The 14,364-nt window shown below is 37.9% G+C and overlaps 1 protein-coding gene across 3 annotated transcripts in view; it reads right to left on the bottom strand.

Moving 5' to 3' along the window:
* The window catches only part of SMAD9 (SMAD family member 9), an 81,786-nt gene that overhangs the window by 63,762 nt on the left and 3,660 nt on the right, over positions 1-14,364 (bottom strand). For all 3 annotated transcript variants that reach the window (XM_074330010.1, XM_074330012.1, XM_074330011.1), the window contains exon 2: positions 6,332-6,526. The gene's annotated coding sequence lies outside the window, so the exon portion shown is untranslated. The remainder of the gene's footprint in view (positions 1-6,331; positions 6,527-14,364) is intronic.

Raw genomic sequence — 14,364 nt, 5'->3', positions numbered from 1 at the left:
GTTATGCAAATATGCCTCTTATTTAACTTTTTCAAAATCAACAAGGTGTTGTAGATATCATTTGTCAGAGAGTTTGATGTATTATGGGAGTTAGATATGTATCTCCTTGTCCCCTTGCACTGCTAATGATTCAAAACAATATGTGAAGTATATAAACTGTCACTACGATTGCATTGCGCTGCGATTTGCCAGGTGCTAATCACTCTACTCAAGGAAAATGTACTATTCCTCAGGGAAAATGTACTAGTGCACCAGGAAGTCATCTCAGGTTTAAATATGATCTGGGAGTTTTATTCCCTGGGCAGAGGTGACAGCCTGGAGAAAGCTTTGCCTCAACTTGGTCTTCAATTAAGTGAGTAAAAAACCATGGTCAATTCACCACCTCAAATGCAAAACACACTCCAGGAATCAAACGGCTATTCATCCTTCAAATCCAGCTCAGGCATTAGCTGAGGCCTGTGACTTGCCAGATGCATGTCTTCTCAGTCAGTACTTTATACACATTACTATTTTCACTTTAGTTCGTGATGTGTTTGTTCACATGTCTCCTCTATTAAACAACAAAGTCTTTGAGGACAGTGACTCTACTCATCGATGTAGCTCCAATCCCTCACATAAAATAGGCATTTAATAAATACTTATTATTTATGTTAAATGACTATGTCACCTAGTGCTGGAGCCTGGGAAATAGTAGGTGCTTACTAAATATTAATTATCAGAAATTTCTTCCTTTCCTCAAAATTTCACTTGTTTTCCTCCTTTTATCACCATTCTGTTAGAAGGCAGCTCAGGTTCTCATCACCCGAGACCAGTGGTTCTCAATGAGAGAAGAGGGGTTGATTTTGCACCCCCAACAGGTCATTTGGCAATGTCTGGAGATATTTTCAGGTGCCATAACTGGGCTGAAGGGAGTGGGTACCACTGGTATCTAGTGGGTAGAAGCCATGGATGCTGCTAAACATCATACAACACAGAGGACAACCCCCCACAACAAAGAATTATCCAGCCCCAAATGCCAGTACAGTCGAGGCTGAGAAACCCTGACCTAGATTTTCATTTCTTGAAACTGACTGCTGGTCATTCTACTCTATTCCTACTCTGTCTCTCCTCTAATCTATTATTCCTAAAAAAATGTTTTTTTAAATTGAGGTATAATTGACATATAACATTATGTTACTTTCAGGTGTACAACATGATTCAATATTTGTATATATTAGGAAATGATGACCACAGTAAGTCTAGCTAACACCCATCATCATACATAGATACAACATGTTTTTTCTTATCGTAACTTTTAAGATCTACTCTTTCAGCAACTTTCAAATGTGAAATACAGTATTATTAACTATAGTCACCTGTACACTATATCTCCATGACTTAGTTATTTTTCTAACTAGAAGTTTGTATCTTTTGACCCCCTTCATCCATTTTGCCTACATCGCACGCTCCCCACCAATCTGTTCTCTGTATCTGAGCTGTTTTTTTTTTCAGATACAACATATAAATGAGACTAAAAATCTTTATAGTCCTTATCCTATTCAAAAATTTTGCACTGTTTAAAATATCTTTGCTTTTTAGTTATGAGTTGCTGCTGAATTTATAATAACACTATCAAAATATCAGTATGTCAAAAGCAGAACTGGAACCAATTAAAAAATTTTTTACATCTAATCTATCTGCTTTACAAATCTCAACTCAAAGGAAAGCTTTTAAATGAGGAGGACACTGAAGGGGAATAAAACAGACACGGGAATGGCAGCTAATTTTTCTTCAATGATTCAAATTTCTAGAGCTACCAAGACCAAATGGCCCTTCTAATTTCATTTGCAGAATAAATGCTGTGTCACTGAATGTTATATAACACACTGGATTGTTATCTCTTATGCTGGCTAGATATCCTCTAACTGTGATTTGTTTAAAATTAATGTGACCTAAGATTGGTGGGTTTTAGAAACAAAGAATTTTAAAAAAATATTTGACTCCTTTTATTAACATGACCATATGTTATGAAATGCTACAAAATTAATTCTTAAATGTGTAAAGTCATATAGACAAATAGGTGGAACACACATACACACATACACACCAGGAGTGTGGAAAAAAAGTACACATTTTAAGAGATGTTATCTATGTATTACTTTTCAAAGTTGAATTGAATTACAATAGCAATGTGAGATGTTTGCTCAAAAGGTGGCATTAATCAAAGGAACGCTAGCATCATTCATTGTATTACAATTTTAATACAGTATTTTCCTTTCTTAAAATGTGGATACAAAATTTTTTTAGAAACTTTCCATTAAAAATCACATTCCATGCAAATCACATATCTTTTAAGGGATTAATATGCAGAATATATAAAGAACTCCTACAACTCAACAACAACAAAACAAACAACCCAATTCAAAAGTGGGCAAAGCACTTGAACAGACATTTCTCCAAAGAAGATATACAAATGGCCAATAAGCACAGGAAAGATGCTCAACATCATTAGTCTTCAGGCAAATGTAAATCAACACCACAATGAGATACCCATTAAGAAGGCTATCATCAACAAGACAGAAACTGCCAAATGTTGGCAAGGATATGAAAAAATTAAAACCTTTGTGCACTATTGGTGGAAATGTAAAATGGCTCGGCCATTGAAGAAAACAGTTTGGCAGCTTATCAAGAATTAAATGTAGAATTACCATATGAACCAGTAATTGCACTCCTAGGTATATACACAAAGGAGCTGAAAATTCAGATACTTGTATACCAGTGTTCATAGTATCAATAACAGCCAAAAGGTGGAAACAACCCAAATGTCTATGGACGGATGAATGGATAAGCAACATGTGGTATATACATACAATGGAATATTATTCAGCCTTAAAAAGGAAGAACTTCTGACATGTGCTACAACATGACTGACCTGGAGGACATTATGCCAATGAAATGACTTATAACACAAAAAGCAAATTTTGCATGATTCCACTTATACCATGTTTCCCTGAAAATAAGACCTAGCCTAATGCATCTTTTGGAGCAAAAATTAATATAAGACCCGGTATTATATTACATTATATATTATATTATATTGCATTATATTATATTATATTATATTATATTATATTATATTATACTATATTATAGCTGGTCTTATAGTAAAATAAGACTGGGTCTTATATTAATGTTTGCTCCAAAAGACACATTAGAGCTGATGGTCCAGTTTGGTCTTATTTTCGGGGAAACACGGCATGAGGTAACTAGAATAGACAAATCTATAGAGACAGAAAGGAGAATAAAGATTACCAGGAACTGGAAGGAAAGGGAATGAGGAGTTTTTGTTTAATGGGTACAGAGTTACAATTTGGCAGAATGAAAGGGTTCTGGAGATGGAGAGTGGTTGTGGTTGCACAACAATGTCAATGGACTTAATGCACCTAAATTATACACTTAAAATGGTTAAAATGGTAAATTAAATGTATATTGTACAGAAGAAAAATCTCATTCCAAATGTTATAATTTGCTTCATCGCTACCTTCCAGGGATTTTACAGTCTCCCTCTGCCAAAATTAGAGGGTTTTTTAAAACTCTAATTTTGAGATGGAAAATAATGTGCCACTGGTACATGGAAGGCTTGAAAGAAATTAGAATCCCTGATAACATGAAATGCTGCAAAATCTTCACGTGTACCCCAGGCCCTGTTACAGAGGTTAATCTCTTTTCAACAGCCCACAGTCACGGAAGGATGGCCATAGCTTTGTGGGATCCCTGGCTTTCTGCCAGCCTTTCAGATCCTTTCTTCCACTTAATGATGATTCATGTAAACATATCAATTTTCTCTGACAGTGGTAGTTTGGGGGGAAGGGTAAGTACTGTTTTAAAAATAACATTTGCTTCCACACTAAGAAAAAGAGTAAAATATGGAATGATCTGTAGAAAGATTATTTCTTTAATGAGACCTATTTTCTACCACAGAGCCAACCAAGAGCAACGTTACATACCATTAATCAATATTATTTTCACTTTCTTGGAATCAGTTATTCTTATAATGCAATCTACAAAACTCCTTCAGTCAAAGCAAGTAATTAAATTTAACAAACATCCATAGATTCAATGACTGTGAGCATTCTGAAAGAAAGCAGAAATATAAATTTCTTTTCACACACTAACACATCTGATATTTAAAGTTGTGTTAAAACCTACTAATACTCCAGAATCTCTTTGATTTCAAATCCACTGGAAGGTACACACAATTTGAAATTCATTATTTCATAAAATTGACTTTATGGTCCCTCCTGAAACAGGAATACCATAGATCTACCACATAAAAATTATATTGGGTTAAACAAATTTAGCTTACAATACACAACTAAGTACAAGAATATTTTAAGTTCGTTTTAAAATATACTTTTAATCATCATTCCTGGATTTGGGTACACTGTGGCCCGGAGGAAGTGACATATTGATCGCTTGAGTTTTGTCCTGGAAAGCCCAGAAGTTTATAAACTCCCTATCAGTGAATAAAGCATATACACAAGCTCACTTTAAAATAGAAGTCCTCCAATAACAGCTTGGTTTCTTTTCATATTAATACTGAATTTCACATGAAACAAAAGACCCTAAGTAAAAGTAATATATTTTGCCCAAAACAAGACTTAGTTAGAGTAGGTAGCCTGTACTCATGATATGAGTGCTAAGGTAAACTGATGTCACTGGAATTTCTGCTTAATAAGCCACTGGGGCGCCTCGATCTATGTTCACTTAAATCCCTGAGATACACGTCCCTTGGCCACTAATACAGCTGTTTTCAGCTAGAATGCCAATGCTGATTAGACATCATTTCTTAAGTCACAGTGAAGATCTAGAATTATTTTTTAAAGAGATAAGATACATTTTTTACTGTTACCACTTCTTTTGGAGATGGAATAATCATTCCATTGCCTGTTTGATATTTTATTTATGCCAAATGTAGTGAAAGGGAAGCAGAGTAGGCATTAGAGTAGCAAAGAGGGAACCTAAAGAACATGCCTCATTGTTTGGGTCACATTTACGGTGCTTCGAATGCTATATATTTTTTCCATGTATTATTCTGCATGTTAAGAACATGATTGAACATTTTAAGGGTGAGCAACTCATAATACTGTTATAAGAGAATGTCAACAATACCTTGGGAAGATTATGACATACGTTTCTAGCATTCCAATCTATATTCTTTGCATTGTCAGTATATGCTTGGAAATACTGCACACCACCCACATTTTATTATTCAAGTTTGGAAGGGCCCACAATTTAACTAGCGCTTCCCTGAACAAGAGGCAACATGATGCAATGGATAAAACACAGGATTTGGAGGAAGAAGACGTGACTGTGAATGCTAGCTCCATCACTGTGACCTTCGAGTAATTAACCACTTCAATCCTGTTTCCTCTACTGTGTAAATATGAAACACTAATCACTACCTTTCATTCTGAGAGGATGTGTGCAAGAACAGTTTGAAAACTAAGCTAATGTAAGGATATTGTTTTTTTTATTATTAACAAGTAGGTTTACTTCTGCTTATTCCTCCTGCATGCCTCATTGTAGAAAAGATGCCCAAAAAAAAGGAAAAAGAAAAATAATCTCAGAAACAGATCAGAAGCAAAGAAGGAAATAAAAGGGGGGGGCTAAAGGTTCACATTAAAAAAAACAGTATCTCAAGGAGTGCCACATATTAGCACCTCACTAGGAATTAAAATTGTGGCATTATTTTCTTCCTAATCAGCATTAACTGCTAGTATTCACCTAGTAGAGCTGGTGGGTAGAAATTTCTGAGCCCATACTATACAGTTTCTATATAATTTCAGGGTCAGACAGAAAGAGGGAGTAGGTGAGAGGACAACTGGACCCTGAAAGAAATGGCGTGATCACTGTACAAAAATCTGACTATCCATCAACTGCATTTGTACAAAACATAACTGAAAACAACCAACAAGCAAAACAAGGGTTCCACCTGCCAAAACAGACGTTACCAAGTCTGCACAGAAAAGATCATGCGCCACCTACTTACAACCGTTTTCAATTCAGTTTAAACAAGTGTGTTTATATGATTCCAAGTTTGTAGCAAACTAGAGCAGCAAACTGGGAGAAGGGAGAGGAGATGCTATCAGCAGGTGCAACCATAGCAAAGCAAAATTGAAGCTGGCAGCTTGACCCCAAGGAAAGGGACCAAAACAAACAAGACAAAAAAACAAAAAAACAAAAGAAACCACTATTAAAAAACAGACACCAGGTCTCAAAAAGCACAAGAGTTTAAGGTCATTGCATCTGGGAACTACCAACCCTTCCTCTGAGCTCCAGACTTGCTTACCATGCAGTTTCCAGGGTGTCCTTAGAATTTCGGAGGTGGCAGAGCCTCAGACACAGCGACAAGCGCGTGGTGGGGAGGAGTTGGACACCAGGGGGAAGCCAACGCACAAGGCCGTCCCTCTGAGATGCCACCTTGCAGCAGAGCGGCGCTTCTTCATTCAGCCTTCCTCGGGAAGGCTTCCCTGATGACAGGACCCTGTTGTTAGAATAAAAACAGTTAATGAAAATTTGACCACCACTGACTTCCACACTCCAGGATCCTGAAATGCAATATGCGCCAATGTAGACATGGAATCTATGCCAGGAGCTGGGGAGAAGGAGGGGTGAACTGGTGGAGCACAGAGGATTGTCAGAGCAGGAGAAACTGCTAAGTGTCATTATCCATTTGTACAAACCCATAGAATGTACAACCCCAAGAGTGAGCCCTAATGTTACATTGGGGTGACAATGATGTGTCCGTGTAGGTTCACCGATTGTGACAAATGACCACTCTGGTGGGGGTTGTCCACAGTGGGGGAGGCTCTGCATGTGGGGCGGGGCAGGGGTATATGGGAATTCTGTATCTTTCACTCACTATTTGCTGTGAACCTAAAACTGCTCTGAAAAAATGAAGCTTATTTTTTTAAAAAAGAGAGAGAAATGGAACCTATTAGCTTTCTTAAAACACTTTTTCTTCCTGCATTCCCTATTTGCTGGTAGCTCCACTCACTAACCACCTGCCCAAGCTAGAGATCATGATGCCACCCTTGATTCAGAACCAGCCCATGGAAATTCGATCCCTTTCTCTTCCTCAATCGCGCATTCCAATAACTCACCAACTCCTACCACATATTTCTTCGATATGTCCCAACCCAGACTCCCCCAATGACTCTCTTCCACTCCAGGCAGCTGTATCCTACACTGAGGGCAGACCAGAGTTTGCCACCCCAATATATGCCTTTTGGGATATTGATTTTAAGTTGGTTATTAAGAAATAAGACTCAGAAGGAACCTTTGACTTTCCCCGTTTACCTGCCTAAGAGATTCAGACAGAAAAATCTGCTTAAAGGAAGGGAGCTATTCACCTTAGCATATTTAGCTCAGCATATGAGTATATGAATTCCGGAGGCAGACAGGGAGGATGCAAGCAAGTCCGTCTGTTGGACTTCCCTCTGTGTCCCATTGTCTGGGTGGCCCAGAGAGAATTTGTTTATACATTTGCTCTTTCTCATCTACCTGTGAATTGCTGACTTTCCCTTGGAAATCCCAGACCCCTGCCTCCCTCTCCTTAATTCAGAACTGGGCATATAAGCCTCAACTGCCCCATGTGTCCTCTTCTATGGTCCCACATTCTTCTGGCAACCCCATATGTACATCCGTAATAAATTTTGGACATTTTTCTCCTGTTCATCTGTCTCAGATTGGTCTGATTATAAGCCCAGCCAGAGGAACTTAGTAAGGTGGGAGGAAAGCTCTTTTTCTGTGCACACACTACTGTGCTTCCCCTCACCAGATCCCATGCCCTCCCACCCCCCCAGAAAGCATCCTCCCTGTTGGGCCCCTCAAGCGATGGCATCCCAAATCCAGAGCTGATCCTGTCACATTCCTAAGCCACACACCTTGCTGTGACACTGCAGCCAAATGGGACAGTCACTATTTCCACGGGTTGGGATTAAAAGTGCTTTATTTGAGCTTTAAAATGTTTTTCTCCAAATGTCTATTATATGCATGGATTTATATAATTTATAGGGGGGAAAAACAGTATATAGCATGGGGAGTATGATTTGATGCTTTTAAAATCAATTTCAAAGCAGGCTGTGGCCTCCCCAATCTACATTCCCAGCCTCATCAATCTCACCTCCTTTGCCCTGCACACCCTCCCCTCTGCCCAGGAGGCCTTTGCCCAGCTACATCCTGCTTCTCCTGCAGGCAGACCTGAAGCCAGCTTCCTGGAAACCTTCCCTGTGGCCCCCAGGCAGCAGCATTAACCAGCTCTCCCCAGCTGTCTGGACTGCCACAGCACCTACCGTATTTCCCCGAAAATAAGACCTAGCCGGACAATCAGCTCTAAGGCGTCTTTTGGAGCGAACATTAATATAAGACCTGGTATTATTTTACTATAAGACTGGGTTTTTAATATATATTACATTATATGATACATATTATATACATATAATTTAATATATAGTATAATATAATATAAAACAGAGTCTTATATTTTTGCTCAAAAAGATGCATTAGAGCTGACTGTCCAGCTACGTCTTATTTTTGGGGAAACACGGTAGCATATACCTTCACAACACACTCGACTCCTTGTGTTTATTCTTTGTTTACCCAGAGATGTCAAGCTCCTTCTAAAGGCCCCAGGCCATGGCACAGAGTGGTCTGTACTGCCTAACATCAGGGCTGGTGTACAGTAAACATTGCATGAATAAAGGTAAAATCCAGTTTAATCAATAACATTAGCCACTGTATTACTAAGCCCTATGTAATTAGTCTAACTTCTGACCTAAAGCCCATTGCTTTGCTGATGTGATACAATGAATGCCTCTGAAAGGCAGACTCACATGATGCATTCCCTCCTTCCTGTGCATTTAATCGTCTGTCTCCTTAAGGTGATGTGATATAGACCACCAACATGTACTTGAATAATTGCAGTGTTAAATGATTACAAATAACATTTTAAATGTTTTCTTAAAAATGGTGCGTGGTCAATTTTTAAAGTTGTATTGATATGTGTGTGTTGTGGGAGGTTGAGTTTCCTGGCCAAAGGCTGCCTGAGGGATGGAGATCATACACCGATGGAGAAGAGTCACTAATAAACCGTGTTACGGACTCCTGTTTGGGAAGCTCAGAGTTTTCACCACCAAAGACATTCATGAAGCAGTGGAGATGGTGTGTCAACCACCTAGGTGTGAATGTGGCCATTCTGAAGCATCATACTACTTCAACTTGTCGTTCCTCTTCTTCAAATACCCCTTTGATTATGTGCTTTTTCTGTTCAAACCTTTTAATATTTCTCTGTGACCATGGTTTAAAATGTAATAGCTCTCCAGACTAAAATCTAAATGTCTTCTCCTTCCTTCTCCCTTGCCCTATAAAACACCAACCTTCCTTAGGGAAGAGAAAGGTGGGTAGCTGAAGGAAGAAACGAAATTCATCAAGTATCAATGATGAGCCTGACACTATGCTAGGTGCTGGGTATTTCAAGATAAGACATGTTCCCTTCCCTCTATGATATTACAGTCTACAGAGGGAGACAGAAATCTAAACACATTATTACCAGACAGGTGACAGGTACACTATTACAACTGCTATTAACCGGCTTTAGGGAGATTTCCCCCCGAGAGGGGCCACACAAACTCACTCTTGAACCATAGAGAATAAAGCAGAAAATCAGAATCAACAGCTCTTCCTCCTGACAGACACAATAATACAATTCCCGGCCTTAGCAACCTTAAGTTCTCACAAGGACGTCCGGCAAGAATCTCTATTCCCATTATGCCTTCTGTTTCACCTCTATTTGGAGTCCCACACCCCAAATGTATCATTCTAATTTACCTCTGTCAAGAGTAACTCAAAATTCACACACAGTAAAAATGGAATTCTAATCAAGAAAAACACAGACAAATCCAAATAGATTACTTTTTTTTTAACATAAGAAATCTTATTATTGGGTAAACACTGATAATCGCTTTCCTGACCTCTCTCTAATTAGGCTATGACATCCTGGAGACCAGGATTTTATTTTGTTATGTTACTTCATTTTGTTGTGGTCCCGAGGGCCTGGTTTGGGGCCTCATACACAGTGTAGGTACAACAGGGACAGAGTAAATAATGTTTGAATGAATAACCTATATAAAATCCCCAAAATTGATAGGTCCCACTTTCTAGAGCAAAATCACAACATTTCAAAACCCCAATACATGATCAATATTTTGAAAATAATTAAAAGTACATATTTGCAATAAATTTAGATCAGTGACAACAGAATGGAGATGCCACTCCTTTGAAATAATATTTAAGCACCAACCACCAACTTGCCATTGTTTGCAAACTCAGCCAATACCTAATAACTGCTTTGTGTAAACACATAGATAACCAATAGGCCCAAAGGGAAGCACTTATATACACAAAGATTTGTCTTGAAAAACATCTGACCCAGCTTCTGCTCTAAAAATGAAATACTACTACCACTAGAAAACAGGGAGAGAATGATACGAATGCCTCAACAAGGGAAAGAAAACCATTGGCTTTTAATAATCACTCATATCATTAATAATAATCACTCATATCATTAATCACTACTGGTCACACTTTAGGAACCAGCTGTGCTCATTTCTGTGTTATTTGGATAGTGTAGAAACAGTGTTCTGAGTGCTGATATGTTCCCTAGCCAGCCCACTAAGAAACTCTTACCTCTTCGTAAATATATGGCCTCTAATACTGCTAACCTTCACCCAAAGGCATGGTGTCTACTTTTGGTATCTACTAACCTGCTTTCTGCAGTACCCCCATGTCCAAATTTAGGTGCCTTGAATCCTCATAATTGCCCAAATGCATAAACTTTTAAATGACCTACTCTTTCTCCTTCCTCCTCCAACCAAAGTCCGATGCTCTCATGTGATTCTTAGAAAAGAAAAAAGTCTAGATAAATAGATTTGTAATGCAGTGTGAATAACAGAAGTCTCATATATTCTACCATGAGATGGAAAACTCTGATGGAATCTGTGAATCCTTTTTCTGAGTTATTTTCTGTAACGTGTTACTGCCAAGTCAGTTCAAGTGAGACACAAGAATTCAGAAAGCAACCCCTAGCACTTCAGATGAACTCTATCACCCATCAAACCCTCCTTTAGAAATCTGCTCTAATATCTGTGAATCTGCTCTAAACCTTCCACAGGCCACAAGTACTTAGGACAAAATCCTCAGGCTTTCAGTAAACTGCCTCAATCTACAGTTCCAGATCTATCTCCTGCCCATTTCACAATTATTGCATTTTTGTAAAAAGAAATCAAACCATACAAATGCATACACACCCCAAAACAAATATACATTTGATCATCTTCCAAGCAGTTTAACAGATTAAAAATGAAAAATATTATGCTGTGGAAGAAGATACTCACGGGATTGGAAGGCGCACAGGCCACGCTCTCAGGATCAGCGAGTTTAAGACGTGGCTCACCTCACAGTGTTCAACTCCCACTACTTCCAAACCCTCTCTAAACTGTTTCACAGGGAATCCCCAATGGTATCACCGTATGTGGGTGAGCCCAAGAGCACATGTGCTATTTCCAGACTATTTGTCCAGTGGTAGAAAGCTAGGGACTGAAGTTTTGGAATGAATGGTCATCTCTGGTAATCTAAGTGTTTGTAAATAAAAGACTGCATTTCACTACCACAGCACTACACCTATTTCATGATTGAGGAATACACATTTCCTAGCTATAGCCACTCAAAGTTAAATTTGAAAAAAGGAAAAAGAAAGTGATCAGATATTAAATATTAAATTTCTGCAAGGGGAAAATCATATATTATCCCACCAGTGACATCAGCTAATCAGAATACCAAAAGAGAGAAAGATTTTCATATTTAGTATTTCTCCCAAAAAAAGAAAATCAATTTTGGTACACAGTGACAGATAGCAGTCTCGTTTCATTCTTTTGCACGTGGCTTTCCAATTCTCATTTATTGAAGAGGCTGTCTTTTCTCCATTGTGTTTTTGGCTCCGTTGTTGAAAATTACCTGTCCATATTTATGTGAGTTTATTTCTGGGTTTTCAATTCTATTCCATTGGCTCAAAGACCTACATGTAAGACCTGAAACAATAAACTGCTTATAAGAAAACATAGGTACTAAACTTATGGACCTTGGGTTCAAAGAAGATTTTATGAATTTGACCTCAAAGACAAGGGAAATAAAAGCTAAAATAAGTCAATGGGAGGATATCAAACTAAAAAGCTTCTGCACAACAAAGAAACCATCAACAAAATAAAAAGGCTTTTTTTTTTTTGCAAGCAACACCTCTGATAAGGGGCTAATATCCAAAATATATAAGGAACTCATTCAACAAAACAAACAATCCAATTAAAAAATGAGCAGAGGACCTGAATAGACATTTCTCCAAAGAAGACATACAGATGGCCAATAGACATATGAAAAGATGCTCAACATCACTAATCATCAGAGAAATGCAAATAAAAACCACAATGAGATACCACCTCACACCAGTTAGAATGGCTATCATCAACAAGACAAACAGTAACAAGTGTTGGAGAGGCTGTGGAGAAAAGGGAACCCTCATACACTGTTGGTGGGAATGCAGACAGGTGCTGCCGCTTTGGAAGGCAGTGTGGAGGTTCCTCAAAAAATTAAGAATAGAATTACCATATGACCCAGCAATCCCTCGCCTGGGTATCTACCCAAGAATTCTGAAAACATTTATCCATAAAGATATATGTGCTCCGATGTTCACTGAGCTTTTATGGTGGCCAAGACATGGAAACAAACGAAGTGTCCTTTGATAGATGAATGGATAAAGAAGTTGTGGTATATATACACAACAGAATACTATTCGGCGGTAAGAAAAGATGAAATAGTGCCATTTGTGACAACATGATGGATCTTGAGATTATTATGCTAAGAGATATAAGTCAGACAGAAAAAGTTGAGAACCATATGATTTCACTGGTATGTGGGATATAAAACTGAAAACAACAAAGGAACAAGACAAAGAAATAAAACCTCATAAACACAGACAATAGTTTAGTGGTTACCATAGGGTGAGGGGGAAAAGGGATAGATGAAGGTAAAGGGGATCCAATATGTGGTGATAGAGGGAGAAATGACTCTGGATGTGTACATACAATGTGATATATAGATGATGTATTTACAGAATTGTACACCTGAAACCTATGTAACTTTACTAACCATTGTCACCCAATAACCTTTAATTTAAAAGAAAAAAAAGAAAATCAAAATTATTTTTGTAGGAAAAAATCAGAACTTTGTAGGACTCCTTTACACTTATTTTATGGGTTATATTTTTGTCTTTGAATTAAATATGGGTTAGGGAACGAAGAAAGAACCAAAAATCTTTTTAATGTTTATGACTTCTAAAGTGACACAGTTCTGTATACTCACGTTTATCATTTGTTTGTTAATATTTATGCATTTCAAGTTTTGAATTTAAATTTTGTGTCAGCCTCAGATTCTGAGAAGACTGGTTCTGAGTTGATTGGACTTCCCAATTAAAACTGTATAATCAAATATATTATATAGGCATGATATTTATACCAAAATAATTTTTACATTTTATTAATTCTGAATCACTTAACAGAATATGATGCATTTTCAGATGTGATTTAGTATTGTTTGGTAATATAATGATCAAGGCACACAAGGGAGATTCAGCTTTCTGACAAGACTGATACGAAGACCCTTTAAACCTCCAACCTGACCAAAACAGAAGCTCATCTCAGTAGCAGTCTTTTTCTTTTGTGAGCATAATTTGAAACATATACACTAAAAACAGTATCAATTTTTATGTGGCTACTGGTGGAGGGTGGGGTCACCGTATCGTGTTAGCAATTTTCTGTGGAATCACATTAGAGTTTCATTGTGGTAGCCATATCACATTAAAATCTGTTTTTTTTTACTAAATGGTTTCCATTGTGTATTTAGTGAATCTGATATGGAAAATTGCTAATGCAATAAGAGTCTCATATAAGCTTCCCTGACCGTAATGCTCAGCCACAATATTCAGGAGAAGGAGGTTCAGCTGGACTGGAGGGATTTCAGGGCGAGCTCTCCACAGCCTCTGAGCAAGTCCTCAGCTCAAGTTCAACACTGGCTTCTTGAAAGATGAACTGTTAAGACCTATTGTATGGGGGAAACTCCTTTACAGATTTTATTTCAGAAGAGACCATGGGTTCAGTAAAAAATGTGTTATTTAATTAATATTTATTGACTGAGTACTAGGCAGGGCGCTGTGGTCAGCATCAAGGGAACAAAAAGACAGATGAAACATGGTCCCTTCCTTCACAGATTTTGAAA

Source organism: Rhinolophus sinicus, linkage group LG04 (genome assembly GCF_036562045.2).
Source record: "Rhinolophus sinicus isolate RSC01 linkage group LG04, ASM3656204v1, whole genome shotgun sequence".
In the NCBI taxonomy this organism is placed as follows: Eukaryota; Metazoa; Chordata; class Mammalia; order Chiroptera; family Rhinolophidae; genus Rhinolophus; species Rhinolophus sinicus.
This window is presented reverse-complemented; position numbering and strand designations above follow the sequence as displayed.